This window comes from Protopterus annectens, chromosome 6.part0 (assembly GCF_019279795.1).
Source record: "Protopterus annectens isolate FY-2018-M chromosome 6.part0, PAN1.0, whole genome shotgun sequence".
NCBI classification, from domain to species: Eukaryota; Metazoa; Chordata; order Ceratodontiformes; family Protopteridae; genus Protopterus; species Protopterus annectens.
The window spans coordinates 888,828,609-888,852,919 of NC_056737.1; the positions used below are offsets into that span (position 1 = coordinate 888,828,609).

At 36.1% G+C, this 24,311-nt stretch overlaps 1 protein-coding gene across 1 annotated transcript in view; it reads left to right on the forward strand.

Annotated features, from left to right (window-relative positions):
* KCNH5 (potassium voltage-gated channel subfamily H member 5) overlaps nucleotides 1-24,311 on the forward strand; it is a 2,144,936-nt gene that overhangs the window by 1,890,447 nt on the left and 230,178 nt on the right.

Genomic DNA, 24,311 nt, shown 5'->3' on the forward strand with positions numbered 1-24,311 from the left:
GCATCCAAAGGACATTTTTTGCAAACTAGTTACTGTTACAAGCAGGCAATCCAGTGTTTATGTTTTCAAATTAGATATGCTTACTTTACTCAGTTGCAATTAACATTTAAGAGTACTTGAGATTTCCATCAGATTAAAAGCAGTACCATGCTACTTCATTTCAGAAAGTAAACTTTGTGTTAGTCATTGTCTCAAATGTGCATTCAGAGTCATAGAGTCAGGAAAATGGTGTTTTTGTTTAGACTGGGATACATTTACTGTTTTCTGATTCCTTTGTGGTTGGGGGTGGAGCTTGTTGGGAGAAAGGTAATTTCAAAATGGGGCTTTTAAACCAGTGGTTATTCCAAAATGGGACTTTTGTAACAAAAAAGAATTAACAGTATTGTCTCTGATGAAGTAGGTTCTGTAGTCATTAGTCAGACATGTAATGGTATGCAGTGTAGCCAGTTGATTATTTTGCTGAACACTGTTGCAAGTATAATTGTAACTCTTTCTTGTAGAGGTGACACATAGCATTTTTGCAGTATCTGAAGGTCTTGGGTTCTAGGCTCAGCCCAGGTAGAAATCATCTTTTTGATTGTTTTTGTGTGAGAGTGGTATTTGTGAAGAGTTGTTAATGATAGTGCATACTCAGTTTAGACAGCAGCACATTCAAACTACTGCTGTTTTCGTAATAGTTTTATTACAAAAACATTTTTAGGGTGTGTGCAGTGTCAACTGGCTGGGCATTAACAAGTTTTTAAGATGGGCCAAATGCCATTATAACTGATTTTTTTAGGGTTTGTTGACAACTCATTTCGAAATACCCAGTACCAGAGGACTTTTAGGTAAGTTTGGAGTTAGAGTTCTGAGGATTTAAGAAAAGTAAATGTTAAAATCTTCTACATCTCTACAAACTGCAAGGCCTTTGGCAACCCAGCTCCAAAGACTTCATGGGATTTTTTTTTTATTTTCTCTGTAAATTAAGGGATTTTAGTTATTTGGTTGCAGCTGCTATGTAAGTGAGCTTGTCTGAGATAATGACAAAATGTAACCTCCATGTGTTTTTCATGCATTGATGAGAGCAGTGGCAAGTTTCTTTTATTTATGAAAGGTTGCTAAACATTTAAGATATTCCACTATAATTTACCTAAGACCATTACACCAAACCAAAAAGCAGTGATGAATTTATAAGTATACCGAATTATGATTTTTCATGGTGACATTAAAGGTTTCTGATGATTTATTAACAACAATATATGTCTTCATCATGTCAGTCATGTGGATGTGTCTGTGCTTCAGGGATGACATATGTTTGCCCTCCAAAATTATCGTCAGCATTTAGTCCTTGCCAGCTATCCAGTATCTTCATGATTAGGTCGTACTACTCTGTTAACTATGAAGTTTTATATCTTTGGTGTCATACTTAGTAATTGCGTAGACTACTTAACAAAATGGGAGAATGTCATAGTAATTTTGTAGACTACTTAACAAAATGGGACAATGAGAGATATCGTATTTTTTATCATATTCACTGCTGTTGGCAACAAGGAATATGATTCCTAAGTAAAAACACCTGAACAGTTTTATGCATTATGGTAATTAATAAGTGGCTGCAGAAAGGGGGCCCAATATATAGATAGATGCATTCTTAATCCACTTAGTTGTCCTTTAATCCAAAGTAAGTTGCTATTACTATTCCAGTAATTTAAGAGATACTCATCTGAAATACACTTCTTCAAATCAGTGTGTTGATGAGTAAAGCTTATAAAGTGTTTACACTTTATCAAGTTTCTTCATTAGCTTCCTATGCAGAAAAACAAAAGGCAAGCAAAGCTCAAGTTTCTTCATTAGCTTCCTAAGCAGAAAAACAGAAAGGCAAGCAAACCACATTGGAAGCTTCTTCCTTCCAACTTTATCATTATTTTGAAGCCAGAATGCTAACAATTAAAAATGTTTAATGCTGAAAGTTCTGCCCCTAATACAGACATTTTGCAGGAAGAGCAACAACAGGAATAATTTACCATTATCTTCATATGCCAGTCTATGACTAGATTACATGAGGGAAAAGCTACAAAAACACAGTGAATAAAGTGATGATTTTTTCCAGGCCTGCACTCTACTCTACAGTCAGCACAAAATTATATATTACTGAATATTCTTATCTGCTGTCAGACATTAATTTTATAGTGGATAATTGATTTAAGTGTTGGAAACTACTATATGATATGGTGTTTTCTAAAATATGTGTAAAACCAATGGCTTCTAGAAACATTTCTACATGTAATGCAGTAGCTGCATTTGTTTACATTTTTTGTAACTTGATGGTTTATTTCTCACAGATATACCAGACATCTGACTTTCTGACCCCAGTCATACTGCTTTAACTACTCTTATAATGCCAAAGGAAAAAATGTGTTTTTGTATGGTACTAAGAAACACATTCTAAAATAATGTGTAGCTGTTCATTGCATCTAAATATTTGTGTACTTTTACTTGCCTGCTTTAAGTTATTATTCAGTCATTCATCATCCATTACCCTCTTAAATCTATTCAGAATTACAGTGGAGACAAAACATGCTTGGCATAAGGCAGAACTAATTCTGGCTATAATGCTGGTCTCCTGCAGGATGCATGCATTGTTTGTCACACACAGCATGCATAACTAAAGTAAATACTGACCACTGCCTTTTGTCTGTCTCAGTGGTTGTGGAATGTGAGAACAAATGTGGAGCACCTGTCAAACCCCAACAGACATAGGAAAAGCTTGTAGACTTTGCCCTGAGCATAAACAGCAAGAGCCAAACCGGAGAGCTTAAAAGAGTGAGCAGTCAGCACTAACCATCGCACCAGTATACCACTCTGGAAATACTAGAATTAGATGCATTTCTTATTTATTTATTTACCTGTTGTAAGAAAGTCCTTCTGTATTGCATAGCTTATAAATAAAGGGATTGTGTCTATATCTATGGATGGCATTTCCCCTCTTTACTCAGCCCTCATTAGGCTAATCAGTGGAGTGTAAAGCACCCTTTGGCATGTATCTGTCCAGAAATATGCAACAACTGGAATGCCTGCAAAGATACCTTACTATCTGCATCGGAGCTATCCAGGGCTTACAACTAAAGATAAGAACATTATTACTTGTATTTCTGCAGTTGCTGTTATCACTGTTTTTGCTTATTATTTCTGCATTTTTGCTGTGATTTTTGACTGATTTTCAACCTCTGCATTTAACTTGTGTTCTGGGCAGTTGTAAGTATAGCATAGACTAGCCACAGATCCTGCTGTGTCTAGTTCTGCTTGTATTTGAATTGAGCACTAATCCCCAGCAAACATTTTTCTGGAGAGGGCCCTGTGCACCCATGTGGCAGGAGGTGTGTGGCTAAAGACCCATCCTTTGAAGCTTGTTGGTCTTGGGCTCTGTTCTGAGCTTTTGATTGGCTATTTTGCCCATCAGTACGTTTTTTTTCATTTATTTTAAAAGCCCCACATTTGCACGGGTTTGTGCTTGTTTTAACCAAGCTCCACTGAGTTAGGTGACCAGTCAGGACTCTGCTATCTGCTTCTGAGCCATCCTAGGCTTACAACTAAAGATAATGACCTTATTGCTTGTATTTCTGAACTTGCTAACTCTTATCACTGTTTATGCTGATTATTTCTGCATTTTACTATAATTTTTGACTGTTTTTCAACCTACGTGTTTAACTTGTACTATGCGGCATAGACTAGCCACAGACCCTGCTGTGTCTAGTTCTGCTTGTATTTGAATGGAGCACTAATTCTCAGCAAACTTTCTCTGGAGAGGGCCTTCTACACCCTTGTTGCAGGCGGTGTGTGGCTAGAAACCCATTCATTGAAGCTGTTTGGTCTAGGGCTCTACTCTGAACTTTTGATTGGCTATTTTACCCACCATTAAGGTTTTTTTCATTTATTGTAAAAGCCTGTGTTTGCACGCCACCCAGTGCTGCACACTATCTCACAGTAACATGCAATTGTGATTACTGTTGGATGCTATAAGAACATTAAATTTTCCCTTAGCTGTGGTATGGTCTGCAGTGGGACATTTCTACAGTTGTACTTTCCTATTGGACTACAAATCAGTACAGCCTCTGAGCTACCCTCAGTGGTTCTTCCCATCTGTACCAGTGGACTACCTTCTCACAGGATTCCCAACTGGTCATTTCTGGTCAATCCCTGTTACCGACAACACCTTTTACCTAGCACTATGGAAGGACAGTACTCCACCATTTCTCCTGCCTACCTAATTAGTCATCCTGAGGCAATGTAGCAATTGCCTGATGTACACTGACAACCCACTTCTTTTACAGTACTCCAACTCAACATGCACGGGGTGCAACTACATAAAAATCATAGAATCAAAGCTCCCTCACTCACCAGTCAGTATGCCTGAAGCTAAGCAGGTTGTAAGCACTCAAATCTTACCACCCTCACATACCACACAACCAACACATAACCCCACATATGCAGAGGTTCTCTCTAAAAATCTACCCAAAGCACAGAGACCTCCCAAACACAAGCACACCACACATAGTTCACTTGCAGATAAATACAGTACACATAAAAACACACATGCCAGTGTCTCACCAAGTAAGCCACTAAGGCATAACAGAAAACCAGATGTACTAATCATAGGTGATTCTGTCGTGAGACACACTGATGTGCCACTCCCCAGGTTGGATAAGGAGAAGGTCACAGTTAGCTGTCTGTCTGTCTGTCTGTCTGTTGCCAGTATCAGGAACATCACACATGCACTCAAGTCTCTCACAGCAAGTACTGTTATGATAGTATATCTTGGTGTGAATGACTTGAGACTTACCTCTTTGGACTATATGAAGAGAGACATAACTGAGCTTTATGATTATGTGTGCCAGGCAGATATGTCCATAGCCTTAAGCAGCATACTGCCCTCACCTAGAATGATGCCGCAATACAAGCAAAAGATGATTTATTTCAACCAATGGCTTAGTTTCTGGTGTCATTGTAAAAGGATCCAGTTCCTGTATGCCTGGAATGATATGGTTGACAGACTTTGATGCTTTGCCAGAAACGGTCTTCACCTGTCACCCCTAGGATTTCAGCTTCTGGCAAAGGCTCTAGCCTCCCCCATTGGCTTTTTTAGGCAGTGTCACAAGTACAAAATTTCCAATGTAAACTGTTCCTCAAAAAACAGCATCAGGGTCAAGCTGCTAAATGCTTGGAGTCTAAACCTAAAACTGCACTTGTTGGAAGCAGCCCTAACCTTGGAGAATGCTGACATTTGTGCTGTCACAGAAACCTCGTTCAAGGCTATGGATAGCACCCCAGACATACCGGGCTACAATCCCTTCCATTTGCTCAGACCATCAAATGAGAGCGGGAAATCCAAAGGAGGAAGGGTATCAATTTTTATTAAAGACAAATACTCCTCCAGATTGGTAAGACTAAATGAGTCCTTCAAACTACTCCAAGTACAACTTTATTTAGGTAAAACTCCTCTCCAAATTATTGCCAATTATAGGACCCCCCTCCATGAACCAGGGCACCCACAATGCCTACTTGGACCTCCTGGAGTCCTTCAGTATACCACCAAACACCCTGTTATTGGGAGACTTCAACTACCCATAAATTGGTCTAAAGGCAACTTAGCTTCAGAAAAAGAATTAGAGGACCTCAACAAAAAATACTTATAAGAGATATTGAACCATAAAACAATGATTAATCTAGAGAAGGTCAAACTATGCTCTTACTCTAAGAATCCCAAAAAAATCAAAGGAGAATAGCTAATATCATTAAAAGAATGATAAAGGCAAATCAGATAAAAGAAATATACAATATAGACAAAAAATGAAAAGTATCAGACTTAGAAGGAATTATAGAAGCCTTTAGAATGTGCTTTAATAAACTTGATAGTCAAGAAAATAAAGTAGAATCATGTGAAGCACTTAGAAAATTCCTTAACAAAAATATAAGACTAAGACTATCAGATGAACACAGAAAAATAATAGATAAAGATACAAGTACGACAGAAATTAAAGCGCAAATCAAGAAACTAAAATTAAACAAAGCCCCAGGTAATGATAATATGACAGCAGAGTTATTTAAACTATCTAATAATGCATTAAATCTATTACTGTGTGTTCACATCAGTTAAAGAAGATAATAAATGCCCTCCTTCTTGGAAATACACTAAAGTATCAGCAATTGTGAAACAGGATAAAACATCTGATGAGTGTATCTCATATAGACCGATACGTTTATTAAATATAGATTATAAAATAGTTATGACAGTTCATGCAGAGTAAAACAAATATTGCCATTATTGATAGAGAATGATCAAGCAGGATTCATTAAAAGCAGAAATACATATGACAATATAAAGAGAATTTTGTCCCTTATTGATTTCATAAACAAAACAAAAAATAGAATGAATGTCATTATAGGTTCATAAGTTCATAGATATTAACAGTGCATTTGATTCCGTGAATTGGGATTACCTTTGGCTTGCACTGGTGGAGTATGGATTTTCGAAAACATTTACCTCACTAATAAGGTCTCTTTATGATAAATCTTTGGTGTACATAAAAATAGGATCCTATTTGTTGGAGCCTGTTACCATTACAAAAGGTAAAAAATAGGGTTGTCCACTTTCTCCTTTGTTATTCACATTAGTAATAGAACCATTAACAAATTTCATACGTGCAAACCCAAATATTCAAGGAATTCATCTAGATCACAAACAACCAAAGTGGAGGTGTAAATTCAAGTAGAAATCCAAGAAATAGCGTATTAAACATTTATTTATCCGCTTTCGTCCACAGACTTCATCAGAATGATAAAACAACAATTGCACCTTCTATAAATACTTGAGAAACAATTAAAAATTCAATTAAACAATTAACTGAAAAAGTTTCATGATGCTAGGCAAACAACTAAAACTGAATATTAATTAAAGTGAAGAGGAACTATGTCTTTATCTTTTTTTACATGAAGTTTACGATATTTTAGAAAACATTTCACATTAATGGACTCGTTGAGTCCTGGATAAAAATCTGGTTTAAGCCTAATTTGCCAAACAGTTTCTCGTTGCAATAAATAATTTTTGAAGTCCCCGTCTCTCATATCTTTGTGGCAAACCTCCAATACGGAGAACAAAAATTTCTTAAAGGAACAGCAAACTACTGAGTGTTTAAAAAGAGCATTAGTTTCGTCCTTAGTTTTAATGCTGTAAAGATGTTCTCTAATTCGAATTTTTAATTGTCTGGATGTCATCCCCACATAATAGGCTGGACAGGTGGAACAGAGGGCAATTTAGATAACCCCTTGTGTGCAACAGTTGACAAAACCAGGAACCTTAAAAGTCTTGTCAACTGAAACAACAGAAATGTAGGGACCTAAAGAAATGTAACGACACATGTTGCATTCATAACAACAATGCATTCCATGTTTGTTAGAAAACTTATTATGCATACTGCTACTTAAACCTCCTGTTGTCTCATGTTCCAAAGCCTTTTTTATGTTAAAGTTGTTCTTCTGAACAAAAAATGGCTTGTTACCTAATATTTCAAAAATATCAGGGTTGCCTTGAATAACCCTCCAGTTTTGTTCCAACAGATGCTGAATGCGTCGACAATCAGAACTCATGTCAAGGGAACAAACTAAGTCACCATGAGATCCTTTACCTCTCCCTCCTTTAATGACTTCAAAAATATTTTGTGACGTCAAATTTAATAAAGGAAGATAACATTCATTACGTTTCTGAAAAATCTCAACAGCAACATTTTTTAACAATGTTTTCTCATAACCTCTATTAGAAAACAAAGAACAAATAAACTCAAATTCTTGAAGCTAATCTGCCTCCTTAGATGTCATACGGCAAGCCCTGATAAATTGCCCTCTGGGGATGTTACTGATGGTGTGTTTTGCATGTCCACTACGAAAATGCAGATATGCATTATTAAATGTTTGTTTCCTGTGAATGTGACTATGGAATCTGACGTCGTCCACATCCCACCTTAAGGAAATGTCCAAAAAATTAACACTTAACCCTACATGTCCGATGACAAACTTTAGATAATCAGAAAAAGAATTAATTTCCAGCATGAAACTGCTCACAATTGAATGGTCACCCTCGACAACAAAAATTAAATCGTCCACATAATGAGAATAAAAAGAAATATTAAATTTACTGTTCAAAACTGGCATGAATTCAAGCTCCCACCATGCCATAACCAAGTTGGCATAAGCGGGAGCAGCAGGTGACCCCATAGCTACACCCCTTTTTTGCCTGTAATATTTTCCTCCAAATAGGAAATAGTTATTGTGTAAAACTATATCCAAAAGCATACAAATGGTAGATATGACATTATTGCTATAATCAGGTTTGTTCTTGATTAAATAGCTTCGTATTGCATCAATGCCTTCTTCGTGAGGTATGCAAGTATACAACGAAACTACATCAACAGTAAGAAAAATATGTTTGTTGGGATCAAACAACCCTGCTGATGCATAAATGTTAAATTTGTGCAAAAAATGCCAAGAATCACGGGTATAGGAGCCATCATTGCCAATAACAGGTCCTAAAACTGCATCTAAAACCAAAGAAATCCCTTCAGTAACAGAATGCGGAGAGGACACTATGGGTCTAAACGGTGGATTTTGAACAGATTTATGGGTTTTAGGTATCCCAAACATGACCCCAATCCGAGGTTTTTTCCACAACACAAAATTCATACATCTCAAAGCTAATGTCACCAGACATTAAAGCTTCATATAAATGAGAATGTATAGAATGTTGACTACGATGTATTTCAAAAAGGGTAACCTCATCATATTCATCTGTGTTGTTCAAAACTTCAAACATTTTGGCTTTGTAAATCTCCTGTTCCATGATTACTATGTTACCCCCCTTGTCACTTTTCATAAATCTGAATTTATCAGTCATAGTGATTAAATTACTAAGTGCTTTTCTCTCAATGACTGTCATGTTACTATAATGATTAGATTTAGAGTTTAACATTTCATTAATATCTTGTATGCATATTTCTTCAAACACCTTTATAGTGTGTTGTAAAGTCGGGGTGTAGCATGAGGGCTTAGTAAAAACTTTATTGTCATCTGACACACTATGCATTAAATAATGTAAGTTAAGTTTTCTAATATATTTTTTAATATCCACTACAGTTCTGACATAGTTCGCTCTAGAACTGGGAACAAAGTTAAAACCTAACTTCAAAACTTTCATGTCAAGTTCAGAAAAAACATGATTTGTCAAATTAATAATACTAAAATTATTTGACTGCTCAATTACGTCTCGTCCCCCGAGGACTGAGAATTCAGGAAAGTTCGGCTTCTGGTGAAAACAGTCTTTGGATTGAGTTGATTTTTCTTGCCAAAAAAAGAAGAAGAAGAAGATGAAGAGGAAGACAAAGTCCCAGAATTCGACCCAGTTTTAATGTTGGTGGTTTTTCCATCAACGACAATAGGTGGAAAGTTACTGTCACTAACCACCAAAGGATTATTATCACAGTCAGAAATTACCTGAACTTTGTCATTTTCTGTAGAATTAATAGAATTGTTGGTTTTTAAACCTTTGGCTTGCACTGGTGGAGTATGGATTTTCGAAAACATTTACCTCACTAATAAGGTCTCTTTATGATAAATCTTTGGTGTACATAAAAATAGGATCCTATTTGTCGGAGCCTGTTACCATTACAAAAGGTAAAAAATAGGGTTGTCCACTTTCTCCTTTGTTATTCACATTAGTAATAGAACCATTAACAAATTTCATACGTGCAAACCCAAATATTCAAGGAATTCATCTAGATACTGACCTTGAGTTAAAGATTCAACTATTTGCAGACATTTTATTGACTTTAAAAGAAGAAAATAACACACTAAAAGAACTATTGAAAACAAAACAGTTTAAGAAGATTTCTGGACTATCATTTAATGAAAATAAAACCAATATGTTACTAATAAATATGAACAAATAAGCATTAAATAAAAAAAATATCATAAATATCTGTCTAGAAATGATACAGTCAAATACTTAGGAGTTAAAATTACAAATGACACAGAAACAACAGTGCAACTAAACTATAAAAAGATTTTGGATAATATCAAAGATCTCATACAAAAATGGAATAAGCTATTTTTTTACCATGGAGGAAAGACTATATATAATTAAAAGATTATATTCCCGAAAATTCTGTATTTTATACAAGCTTGCTCACTGCCTCCACCTAAATCATATTTCAAACAATTTGAAGGGTTAATAACAAAATTGGTATGGTACCCTAAAAGATCCAGAGTTGCCCTAAGACATCATTTTAACAAATGGGAAGAAGGTAGAATAGGCTTATCAGATTTAGAAGGATATATACAATTGTCAGCTTTAAAAACTGTTTCTCTATGGCTAAACAAACAATATACTTCCAAATGGAAACTAGTACATGAAACAATCTGTTTAAAAACCACTCATGATACAATAAATAAACATATGGAAATAGTACAAAATAGCTTATTTTGGTTATTGAAAGAATGTATGGCAACAGGGAAACACAAAAGTATAAATTCTAAATACATTATCAATACCCTAAAGTCTTTTATATACTTTGCAAACAAAAATCCGGATATAAAAGCATGGTCTTTTTTCATATTCCCAATAGCATATACACAAAATAATATTATAACTCAGGACTCAGTAGTAGTTAAAACACTTAGTAAGAATGGTCTAATTTACTGGCATCAGTTGATAAACACTAATAAAGTACTAACAATAGAGCAAATTATTAGTGAGTTCAAACTTGAAAATAACATGTGGATAACACTGCAGGGATTAAGCCAAACAGTTTTAAACCAACAGGCAATAATGCAGAAGTCTGTTAGGGAAACGGTTTCTAAGTTCATGGAGTAGATAACGCTGATGGAATTTCCCACAAATGGGAAAGGAATTTTATCAGTATTGTACAAATTAGTTAAAGAAACAAGAGTTCATAATAAACAAATATATGGAAATACTATGAAACAGTTAATGGTAAAATGCAAGATGATAAAGATAAAAAACTAAGTCTTACATTTCCCAAACTAACATCTTTATCACTATATTGGCAACTTTTCACATGGCAATTTATACATAGAACATACTTAACACAAGACAAATTAGAACTAATATATAGTAAAGAAAATAGATGTTGGAGGTGTAAATCACAATCAATAGCCAATTGGCAACACATGTTCTGTTAATGCCATTTACTTAAACAATATTGGGAAAGTATTAACTATTTGTTACAGGCACTGTTCACTGATAATTTCCAACTAACAAAATCTCTAGTTTTGTTGAATACACCTGTGCCGTCTTGTGTTCCAAGGCAAAAATATGTAATTTTGTGGACTCTCCTTGCTATTGCAAGGAAAAATATTACACAGAACTGGAAAGCTGTAACTCCTCCCAGTTTTAAACATTTCAAGAACTTGTTTTATCAGTCTCACAGTTGGTATTTAAAACATTCAAGGAAAGAACGGAACAACCTACTTCCTTAAGCATTGCCTGGCAGAAAGTAAATAAAGTGCTGGAAACAGAAGGCAGTAATAAATTATAATCTTATTCAAAGATGCATTCAAGAAAACAAAGTTTTTTCAAGTATAGACATCCTGTGTAAATAGTTGGTATTGCAATGTTTGTTATTGGAATTGTTTCTCCACTTTAAGCTTTGACTGTGTAAATATTTCTTTGATATACATACCGTATATATGTTTACGTTTATGAAAATCAATAAAAATGTATTCAATAAAAATAAATTGGTCTAACTACACCTGTACCAATGCACTCGGCCAGAGATTCTTGAACTGGACTATTGCAATGGACCAGCTAGTGGGCATCCCCAAGGAGTTCAAACATTCTGGACCTAGTACTTATGAACATGAATGATCATTGCACCACCCCAAATGTACAGTCATCCCTATTGAGATCTGACCACAGGTAAGTCAAACTAGAAGTAAAAATAGTGTCTGACCCTTCCCTAGCTGGAACTAGATTAAAAAATTTCTCCAAAGCAAACTATAATTTCTTACAAAATTATATTATTAGTTTCGTAGCCCCTACCCTACTGATGGTAAGGATACATATGCTGAGGTTTATACCAAAGACTTGTATGAACACCTTCACAGCTGCATCAACTTAGCTGTACCCAACGGGATAAAAGTAAGTTCTTCAAGAAAGAGAACAAACCTGTTTGGTGGACATCTGCCATAAACAGTCTGTATAAGAGGAGAAAGAAGCTGCTGCCTAAAAGCAGTAGGAGATGGTCCCCAAACTCAAGGGACTTCCTCCTCAGGCCTAAATAAGCAAATGAGACACCTAGTGGAAAAATCCAAAGCTGACTATCAATCTAAATTGGCGACCCTAGCCAAGGGTAATCATAAGGCATTTTTGGCTATGTGCGCAACCTCAAAGGAAAATCCCAGATTTTCACAGAACTTGCTGTAAATGGCACACATGCACTGAACCTGGAAATATTGCTAGCCTGCTGGCAGATAGGTTCAGTGAGAACTTCTCCCTATGTCTTTTCCCAATATGCCACAAGACATCCCTCCTACATGTCCTTCCCCAGAAATCTCAAAGGAACAGGTCTTTAATGCCCTTACCAAGGCTAAAAACATGGCCTCTATGGTACCAGACAACATCCCTTGCTGTGTCCTAAATTGCATAAAGCAAGAGTTAGCTGTACCTCTGAGTACTGTCTTTAACCACAGTCTGAGCACTGGGTATGTTCCTGCAAATTGGAAAACTGCCAGTGATATCTCTGTCCACAAAGGGGGTTCCTCTGCTGACACCAGGAATTACAGACCCTTAAGTCTGACCAGCCTCATATGCAAGACCATGGAGAGAATCATCATGGACCTTATCAATAATGATATAGGAGACCTCCAAACACTAGACCCATCCCAGTTTGGTTTCATCAAAGGGAGATTGTGCCTACTAAACTCGGTGGAGTTCTTCAAGACAGTCATCAAAGCCCTTGATGAAGGCAAAACTGTGCGTACTGCCTATTTAGACCTTGCAAACGTCTTCAGCACCATTCCCCACTCAGGTATCATTTATAAACTTACCCAGCTGAATGTAAACCAGTAAATAGTCAGGTGGGTTGCAGACTGGCTCACCAGTAGAACACAGACAGTTAAAATAGAGTCTCTGGCCGACATGGAGATCCTCCAGAAGGGCCTAAATGAGACTGATGCATGGTGTCAAAGCCATGGTCTCAAGCTAAATGCAAAAAAGTGCATAGTAATCCCCTTTGGAAAAAACAGAGTACCCGCAAACTACAACATAGGAGGTAATCCCCTGAAAGCTGAAGAAGAAATAAGGGATCTAGGGACCCAAGTAGATAGTCAGCTTTCCTTTGATAACCGTGTTGCCAAAGTGGTTAGAAAATCCTTCTGTGTGATCCATCTGATCATGAAAGGGTTTGCATCAAGATCTAAGGATGTAATGGTGCCCCTCTACTCTTCCCTCATCAGACCCATTATTGAGTACAATGCACCAATTGGAATGTACCTGGCTAGACATCTCCAGCAGCTGGAGAGACCACAGAGGTACCTAACCAAGAGGATTACTGGCCTCAAACAGTTGCCCTATGCAGCACGATTGAAAAAGCTAAAACTGTTCTCTGTTGCATACTGCCTTCACAGAGGTGATCTCTGTCTAACGTACAGAGCCATGTCCAACCCAGAATTGTTGAACATGCTTCATCTTAGCAAAACCAAATCTACTCGAGCTACATGCTCTAGGGATATAAACCTCAACATAACAATGAATAGAACATGCTGGAGGGATAGATTCCCATCGCAGAGACTTCCCTTACTATGGAACAGGGTCCCGATCTACATAAGACAGAGCCCCTCACTATCACTCTTCAAGAGGAATCTTGATGAGTGGATGGGTAACAGAAAGTTCACACTGGGGATCACACCAACAGCACTACTAGATAGGGGCCAAGGGTACTAGCTGCTAGTACAAGGGTCTAGGGAACTACTAAAGGGGAGGTGAATACCGCATAACGTGGCTGGGCTAATATATGTCTTTGGGCAGGTAGCCCAGTACCAACCTATGAACCTATGAACCTTCAGACCAGTAACCAGTGGAGTACCACAGACTTCAGTGTTGGGGCCCCTATTGTTTGGAATTTACTTTTTAGAAGTACAGCCCAAAACAAAGAGTGTGTGACTAACAGAGTTTGCAGATGACTTGGACACGGTCATTGAATCCCCTAGTGACATTGACACCATCCAGGAAGGTCTTACTCAAACAAACGATTGGTGCCAAAGTCAGGGGCTCAGATTAAAAGCTAAAAATACTTCACCCTCCCCTTCAGCCAGGGAGACATACCTGCAAAGTTCCACATTAACAACAACACCTTAAGTACTCAATCCATGATAAGAGATCATCTTGGGTCCCACAGACAGGATTTAAAGAATGGGCTTATTCCTTTGGATAGCACAATCTGTCTGTTGAAGTTAGAGAAAACTTGGAAATCTATTTTCTTTAAAAAAAAAGTACATCATTCCATGCTTAAATCTTCTGCTAAACCATACTTGTAAACCAGACATCTAAGTTGTATATTAGTTATGCTACACTGTTGTGTGCCTATTAGTATGTACCAGTCTGTATATGTTTATGTTAATCCTGCAGTACTTCTGTCCACTATGTTTTACTAAGTAATTATACTATGTTTAGGTCATTTATGCTTTATTTGACTGTGTGTAGGACTTATACTGCTTATACTCTCCTAGTTCATATATCCTTTTCCTCTCTTTTCTAGCAAAGTATGTTATGTGTTGTATTGTTGAGTTGTGTATTCCTATTTAGTTATATTGTATTCTAATATTGTAGAGCTTTTCTTTCCAGGCTCCCTCCTAATGTGGCCTTTCACAGAGTACATTCCAGATTATGACATGCAAATTAATACAAATAAATAAACACAAAATGGACATTAGCTCTATTGTTTTAAAATGTGGCTGTTCAACAAAAGTGTTTTATTCGAAATTGCTTTAGTAAATATGATACATCGGAAGTAGCCACCAGAATTCACATGAAAAGTGAAGCAGTCCTTTTTATGTAGGAAAACATCCCTCATTGTCCCTTACTCCTGACACTACAGGGGATATGTCCTTAATTCCCCAACCTTAACTTTTATTATATTTAATAGTAAAATAGGTTTGTGAAAGTTAAATTTGTCACTGTTACATCCTTATCACAGATGTTATCTGTGCTTCTACTATGAGTGGATGATTGAGAATCCCTCAAGCATCTACTCCTCAAAAGACAATCCACCAAAAATAACCCCCTGAAAACACTGTTTTCAGTACACACCCTGATGTGGGCTCTGCGCACCCACACTATCATTATATAATCAACTCCATGATCACACTACAAGGAGAAGTGGGCAAACACCTGGAAATGGCACTTAGTGCCTGCCCAATTCTCAGATAATGATTTTCAGTGGTCGGGGATCTAAGTCTTGGAGAACCGATGCTTGGAGAATCTGCTTTCAAGAAGCAGTAGTATAGCCATTAGCTTTACATAGCATCCTTTAATATAAATTCATTTTCAGTGGCTCCAGTGTTATACCTGTTATATCACCTTTATCTTCATTCATTGTTTATTGATCAGTTTCTGATTTTGTTCTAATAGAAATACTTCTGTGTTTCAGATTCCCATATTGTGAAGTGTACATTAAGTTAATTTAAAGGCAATGTACTTCAAGTAACAGTGACAAATTATGACCTTCATGCCTAAAGACTTTAGCTGGAATGCCATTTGAGTCTTGAAAGGTTTCTGATAAAAAATAAAAAATAAAAAATTCTAACCCATGACACAAAGAAAAGCTAATACAGGAAAACTTCAAACTGCAGTGCTATGCAAAAAAAAAAGTCAGTCATTTAGTGTCAATTATTTCAAAACTCCCTAAAAATCAAACAAATAAAAAAAGTTTTCAAAATTATTTGGTAGCCTTCATATTGCTTGTAAGTTTGCATGTTGTGTGAGAGTGGGCATGTGTGTGTGTGTGTGTGTGTGTGTGTGTGTGTGTGTGTGTGTGTGTGTGTGTGTGATGTGTAAAAGAGAGATAGCATTCAATAATCAAGCAGCATCCTATACAGAATTACTTTCTTTGCTTTGCATTGTTGCACACACTGAGAGTCAGGATTGACGCTGGATTCCAGGAAACCCTGAACTGGATAAAGTGTGTAAATGGAGAATAAATGAGTGAATGCTGTATCACAGTAACATTACCTTTTAGATTCATAGTATGAACAGCAGAATTCTTTAGCTGGAGATCATCTTTTCAATGATGGTTTGCCATTCTCCAGTACATATTTTACTATAACTATGTTTACAGAAATACAAACATTTTGCATATGCTTTTTAATAATAATTATGAAAAACACTTATTTTTTTATTTTTATTTATTTATTTATTTAACATTTGTTGACCAGGAAAGTCCGACTAGGTTCCACAGAGCCTGTTTTCAGTGGAGGCCCGGGGAGAAATGCTCCAGATGCATGTCTTTGGAATGTGGGAGGAAACCTGGAGGAAACCCACACGGACATAGGGAGAACTTGCAAACTCCACACGGAAGGCACCCCAGCATCGAACCGGAGAACCTCTTGCTGTGAGGCGACAACGTTAACCACTGCACCACTGCGCCACCCATTATTTGTAACAGCTTTGCTGTCTTCCTTCCTGGTCGGACATAGCATAGCTGTTACTTGCACTTTTAAACTTTTTCATTAAATTTTTCTACATATGCATGTTTTGTTAAAATTAAAACTATTGCTAAAACTAACAGGATTGGTTGGGGATTTCACATTTGAAAATGAAGATATAATTTCTAAGGCTATGCAGCAGTAAAATCACAGGAATAAAAGGTGGAGAACACTAAAAAGCTTACAACATGAAAAGCTAATCGCATGGTGATGTGGCAGTGCTGTAAAGGCAGGGTCAGAAGAAAGGCTGTTTAAAATTTGACGTTTTCTTTTTCATTTTTGACAGCTACATAGAAAAACAGTCCATATGCATGTTTTCGCAAAGGAACACTCACATTTTTGAGTGGACTATTTATTTGAGCTATGGCTTCTAGTAATAATACACAGGACACAGTATTACTCTTGCCTTGATAGCTTATCTCATGTCTTGATAAAATAGTAGGCATTTTGATGAGGCAGCATTATTCCATTGATAAAACTGGCTCTTATGGTCACTGGCACTTCTGTGTTTTTCTGCTGATTGATAAAAGTGAGTTGTAGACTTTTAACTTCTTTAGACAGCATTATTTATATATATATATGTGTGTGTGTGTGTGTGTGTGTATATATATATATATATATATATATATATATATATATATATATATGTATGTATACACATATATATTACAGGAGGAACTTTGAGTAGCCTTGACATTTTTTATTATATTTGATTTTATTGTTAACTTCGTAAGTCCACTGGTCATATATGTCTCTTTGCATTAATGACCCAGGAATACTGTCTGGCTAAGTGACTTCCTTATATTTATACCGTAAGCAAATTGGGGCTAGGGGCTATCAAACACTGGCTTACAGGAAGCAGCTTATTAACATCTTGTATTCTTAATTCTGCATACTAACTATCAGAGAACAAGATGCATAGTTTATTTTCTGTCACTCTTGTTCTTTTAACCACCAAAGTAGAGAAGCATACGAACATAAAAGTCAGTGAATCCCCAGTTGCTTTCTTTGTCATTAAGTAAATGCACTGACTACAAGTATATTTAATTATGTTGCATTTATTCAAGGCTCTACATTACAGCAGACAAACCCCACACTCTACACTGTATTATATAGATTCAATTGAGAGCTTAGAAGATTCAAGTGAAATATCTCAGTGTTGCCTTTCCCCAACTGTAGCAAATAGCACTATTCTGCATGACTCCCCACCACACACAGAAACACACTCATGCATACACAAAATACACTTCTAATATTTCGTCCCACTTTGTAATGCTGATAATTGTTGGCATTGACAGTCCTTATTTTGTATAAAACTAAAAACAGAGATAATATGAAACTCTTGATAGGTATGTTTACTAAAATTATAACAAATAGTTAACTGCACCTAGGAAGTAAATCTCACTAGTATGCATCACATTTCCTTCTACTCATGGGAACTGTTGTAATAATGTATTATGATCCCCCTTAACAGTGTCTGTCAGTCAATTAGTATATTAAAGATAGTAAGTTTTTTAGTAAGTAATTTACAAGTTTTTAATGTTGTCTTAGTTACCATGAACTAGTTTTCAAAGTTATAGTTAAAAAGCTTATATTTTCTCATGAAGGCTGTAAATTGTAGTAGATAGGCCCCACCCTGTTCTAACGCAACCTGGAAACATTACATTCGCTCAAAATTAAATTAATAGAACATTGTTTTCAAGAAGACATTTACAAGTGTGTCAAAGACAGTGATAAATTGAATAACTACACATCATGTGCAATCAAGTTCATGTTAAAAGCAAATTTTCTGCTGATGCATCTAATGCAAACTTTCTATTTAATTTTATAGTTTTTCTAATGATTAGTATTTTCTTGAAACATTTCATTTACATCTTCAGATTAACCTGACAGTCTTCAAATTTCTCTATTTCGTGCATAGTGTTAATAGTTAACTGAGTATATAAACTGTATCATAGGATCATAGCATCATAGGAGGCTACTAAGCTAATAGCCCTGGAGCCCTTACAAGCCTAGCCAAGAGTTTATTCCCAAAAAAGAAACCTCAGTTAGCACCTGTCACCTCTGTCAGTGAGGAACAAGGGTAGAACCTCTGGGACAAATTTGTGGTTTCCCATCCACTCATCAGGGTTGAGCGTGAAGAGGGTCAGCGAGGTACTCTATTTGAGATATATGTGAAGTCTATTCCAGAGACAGGGCAGCCTCTGAGAGACAAACCTGTCTCTCCAGCAAGTTTTCTTGATGTCGCATATTAGATTTAGGCCTTTTGAGTGGGTAATGCGGGAGGAGTTAGACACAGATATGGAGCATCTCTAGTAGGACAGGGTCTGATGTTGCCTTGTAGGAGGGACACAGATCACCTCTGAGCACTCTGTACGATACCGAGTCGAGTGATAGTGACTTGAGCCTGTCCGCATTGGACAGGTGTTGGAGGCCATGGATCATTTTGCTAAGATACCTACTTGATTTATCATTTCTAGAATGTACACTGTTTTGTTCTTTTCTGCAATACTTTCACTCAGTAGTATACTCATGTCATGTGTTAGAGTCTGTATTTTGCTTTATGCTGTTGTCCTTTTGTTTATATGAGCTTAGACCATGGTTGAAAATGGTCCATTTAACTAGTACTCTACCTACCTGATTAACAAATAGGATATAAATAATAAGTAAAGCCTTTTGTCCCACTACATTCACAACTGTATTTCAAGCATAAGATTTTCTTTCTTGAAGTTATACAGACCATCATGCTATCATGTTTCCCAATGTGACACTGTTAGTCAAATGTATCAGTGTGCATTTCATTATGGCTTAGTTAAGTGTGGCAAAATATTATTACTTGTCTTTTTCTGTATTAGAAAGTAAAAGTTTACTAAAATATATATCCAGCAAAAGATAATGTTATTGATACTTTGCATCTTATCAAAGGAGGAATATTATGTGTTACATAAAAGCCAAGAAGAGACATATTTTTTCTAACAGAGAATGAATGCTAATAGAAGACAGTCCCTGAAGGTGGTGAAATACTCTGGAATACAACATGTATTATTAAATCTATTAAAGAGTAACAACTCAGAGTGACTGTAATAATCCTTCAGAGTATGAATGGTCATTATGTATGAATATTAAGTGGAATACCCTTGATAAATCTTTAATCCTCTCAAAAGAGTTGGATCTTTGTTTTAGCATGTACACATTATCAGTTCATTCTGGAAGATATTTCATTCACATTATCAAAAGTAGTTAATTATGACATTATTTTTGCAAATGACAACAATAAAACATGCAATGTCACAGTTTACTAGTTAATTTACAAACTCACCTTAGTTCTGTGGCAGAAATGTGACAGTTCCATGATCAACAATCACAAATGTAATCACAAAATGTCATATTTCACAAAAGATTCAACATTCAAAGGTGCATAAATCACTAAAAGGCATTTTTGGACAGTGATGTATGGGTCTCTGCCACCTACACCCCTGTTGCTTATTTATCACACTGTAAGGAGAAATTCCTGATAAGGCACACTCTGTTTATCCCAAATGAATACCTTCTTTCACAGTTACATCAGACAAGGAAAATATCACTTTACACATTAGATTGGAAACCAAAATCTTTATATTCAAATATGTTTTTGTTTCTATAGCACTTTCTAATAAGGTCATTCCTTCATTTTCCATTACTAGTTATATGCTATTCAGAGTTCTGAGGGAACTGTAGGTGAACCTAGCACATGCTCGACATAAGTCATAATACCAGTCATGCAGAATCCATCACAGTTCACACACACACACACACACACACACACACACACACACACACACACGCTTGCACACATAACTTGAAATACCTACAGGCATTGAACCAGGGAGAAAACTGTCCTCTCCCTTGTGAAAACTAATGTAGACACAGAGATGTCTTGCAAACTCCATACTAAAATGAAGAAGCAAGTGCTGTGAGGCATTATACTTCAATTTCATTTCTATTTAAATTGAACAGTTTAGCTAACAGGCCATGCATAATTTACCAGGTCTATATCAATTTGTCGAACTGTTATTTTATCAAATAACTAATCATTAAACCCTAATTGTCGAAGTTCCTATTCAGCAAATGACCTAAACATTGAATTTAAATTCAACGAATTGTTTTACTTGGCCAACACCACGAACGTTAAATATGCTATCACACTAAACTGCGCAGATTTTTTTCGTCTTCATTTTTGCAAGCCCCCCCTGCACCCCCCCACCCCTCACAAATTAAATATACCAACTCTGAGATTGCACTACATTGAGAAAAACGATCAACTATAGTATGGCATCATCATCCCTAGGCTGTTATTGAGAACAGAGATAAATATGATGCTGAATCTTTTCTGAAGGCAGTAGCTCTCGTAATAAAGATTTAAATACCTTTATTAAATAAGCCTTGTGCATCAATCACTATTTATTTTTTAAAGTCATGGTTTTTCAGGTAATATAAATTTATTAATGAAGAATGGACTTCAAAGTTAAGGGTGTTTCACATCTCACAAACTTGGTGTTAATAAACTCATGAACGATGTTAATGTACTTTATCGTTTACAGTTTATCACAGCGTATTTTACATTCATGGTGTTGGCCAAGTAAAACAATTTGATGAATTTACATTCGATGTTTAGGTAGTTCACTGAATAGAGACTTCTACGTATAGGGTTTGATGATTACTTATTCTATAAAATAAACATTCGACGAAGTGATATAGACCTCAATTTAACTACAAATGTTTCAGAAATTCTATTAGAACATTTTTTTTATAAAGCATCACTTATTATGTAAATTGAAATAACTTATAGCAATACTGACTAGATATTAACATTCAGATGTTCTACTGTAATATCAAATGAAACAACTTTTAAAACTAATTCTTTGTCATATTTTAAGCATGGGATGATTTTGAATTTCCAAGGACCATATGTGTGATCTTTAGTATAAAGGAAATTAAAGTACAAATAGAAGGAATGATATACTAAAGCTGAATGTGTGGTACCAGGGTGTACTTCCTATATTCTGAGGTAGGCAGAGCTCAGAGTTATAATACAAATGCACACATGCACACACACATATCATCAGGCAAGGAATTGAGTATCACTGCATCAAGTCCGATTCAGTGAAACCCATCTCCATGAACCTTGGAAATGGGTGTTAACATGGATCTCAAAGGGAGAACAAGTTCCTGCATTCCCCTCTCCTAGCACCTGATAATTGGAGTTGTGATGAATTGGGCTCAATGAGTGAATCCCCCTTTGGAAATTATGCATTGAAGTGTGACAGCAAATTGAAGAAGTTGCTACTATTTGTTTATACCACAGTTTACATTTTTTGAGGGCTGGGACTTATAAGAGCTGGTCTGACTTTTCCAACAATGAGCCAATATGTATCAAGGATCTTCTTCTTCTTCTTTCGGCTTTTTCCCAGTTAGGGGTCGCCACAGCGGATCACCTGTCTGCTCATGATTGGCAGTGGAATTTTACGGTGTGAAGTTACCAGCCCAGCACCCAACCTTCCATGGAAGGCACAAACACCCACATGCACTCACACCTAGGACCAAGTTAGAGTATCCAGTCCACCTACAGCATGTCTTTGGGATGTGGGAGGAAACCAGAGCATCCAGAGGAAACTCACGCGACCACAGGGAGGACATACAGACTCTGCACAGAAGGCACCCCAGCCGAGGATCGAACCAGAGAACCTCTTGCTGTGAGGCGCCAATATGTAGCAAGGATAATGACATTAAAAATAGTAAAGAACAAAACCAGCTCAGAACATTTAAATATCTATACTATAAATTAGTTTTTATTACAAATAAATAGTGGTAAATGTCATCAGATGTGGTGTATTCCAGGAAGAGTTAACACAATATATATGCAAGCTCGTCTGTAAATAACTCACTTAGTATATTAGCCAATAACATTTACTGTCAGTCAAGCAACATGGATTCTTTGTAGACTATAGCACCTCCATCACCATCTAGACCCTTTTTGACAACATCCTCCTAGTTGTGGAAAAAGATCTACTTACTGGTGACTACTTTTACTGACTTCACCAGAACATTCACTCTGGTGGACCATAACATCCTGAAGAATCATCTCATTGAAACTGGTATTAGCCATGACTCTGTCCAATGGTTCAGAAAAATCAGCATTGTAAATATCATCACCCATCCAGTCATCAAAATTTGCTTTAACCAAGTCATTGTTAAAGGATATTATTATATTTAATTGAATTTTATTCCATATCCTAGAAACAATTATACTTACAAACTTCCCCTTATGGTTGTGTTATATTTGGTTATGTATTAAAATTAATTTTATCATATGTATGATTATGAGAGTTAGTGTTTAATAACAGGTTAAAGATTACTTTTAAAACATCATAATTAAATGTTTTGTAAGCACAGATTGTTTACCTTTTGTGTATCTGTAATGAAGCAAATATAACCTCAATGTCTTAACGCATTTCAGAGTATGTAAGATTTCTAACAGAATGTATTCCTTTGGTGTATTTCCTTTATATTGCTTCAGCCTTATTTAAGTGAGTTCTACAGTAACTTAAAAAATTATTAAACTCTAATATAGGTCAAATATAAGTACTATATACCTTAAGCAAATTAGCTTTGTTCTTCAAAGAAATGGATTTAAAAACAAGACCCATTCATTTTGGTGCTTTAATTCAAATACTGTTCATATGACTGGAAAAAGAAAATTCTGAAGACATTTATATTTCCAGATCTTTGTATTCATTTGTCTTTTCAAGGATTATACTGTTAAGAACAAGTTATCACTTGACTGTAGGATTACCAATGTACATAACATGATATCTGGGATAGGCTAAACTGTAATCCACTCAAGTTTGCCCAAGCAGAAAGTTCATTTAGGTAATTATTTATTATAGTTGTATCCCTGTAGGGTCTAGTATAAATCCAGTCTTACTGTCATTTGCATAATTTGCAAACCAACAATGCTTATTTCTGGGACAAGTTGATAAAAAACAGTTAAACAATAAAGGCCATAAAACAGAACCCTGAATAACAGCCTGTGTAACTGGTCAGTATTCAGAATGTGTTCCCTTAATGGATATGCACTGAAAGCATTTAGATAACCAGTTATTAACCCAATTAATTAAAACGGATTAAGCCCATTGTATGTTAAAGCTGAAATTGTAGAAATGTGAGAGAGAGTGTCAAATGGCTTAGCTAAGTCCAAAAATACCACTCCAACAGTCAAGGATAAATCTAAAGCAATGGTCACTTAACTGTAAAATTCAAACAAATTAGTGATTGTAGATTTCCCTAAACAGAAGCTAGCTATGCTGATGTTAAGCTAAAAATGCTTTATGATTTTCAAGGTAAAGCAAGATCTTCCATAGGTTCATAGGTAGGTACTAGGCTATCGGCCCAAGGGCCTACGTAAGCCTAGCCAGCAAGGTTCTCTGGCTTACGCCACCCAAGAAAGTTATTTTCCTGCCCCACTGTCGAACAGAGACACAGAAGTGATCCCCGGGGTGTATTTCCTATTTCCCATCCACTCTTCA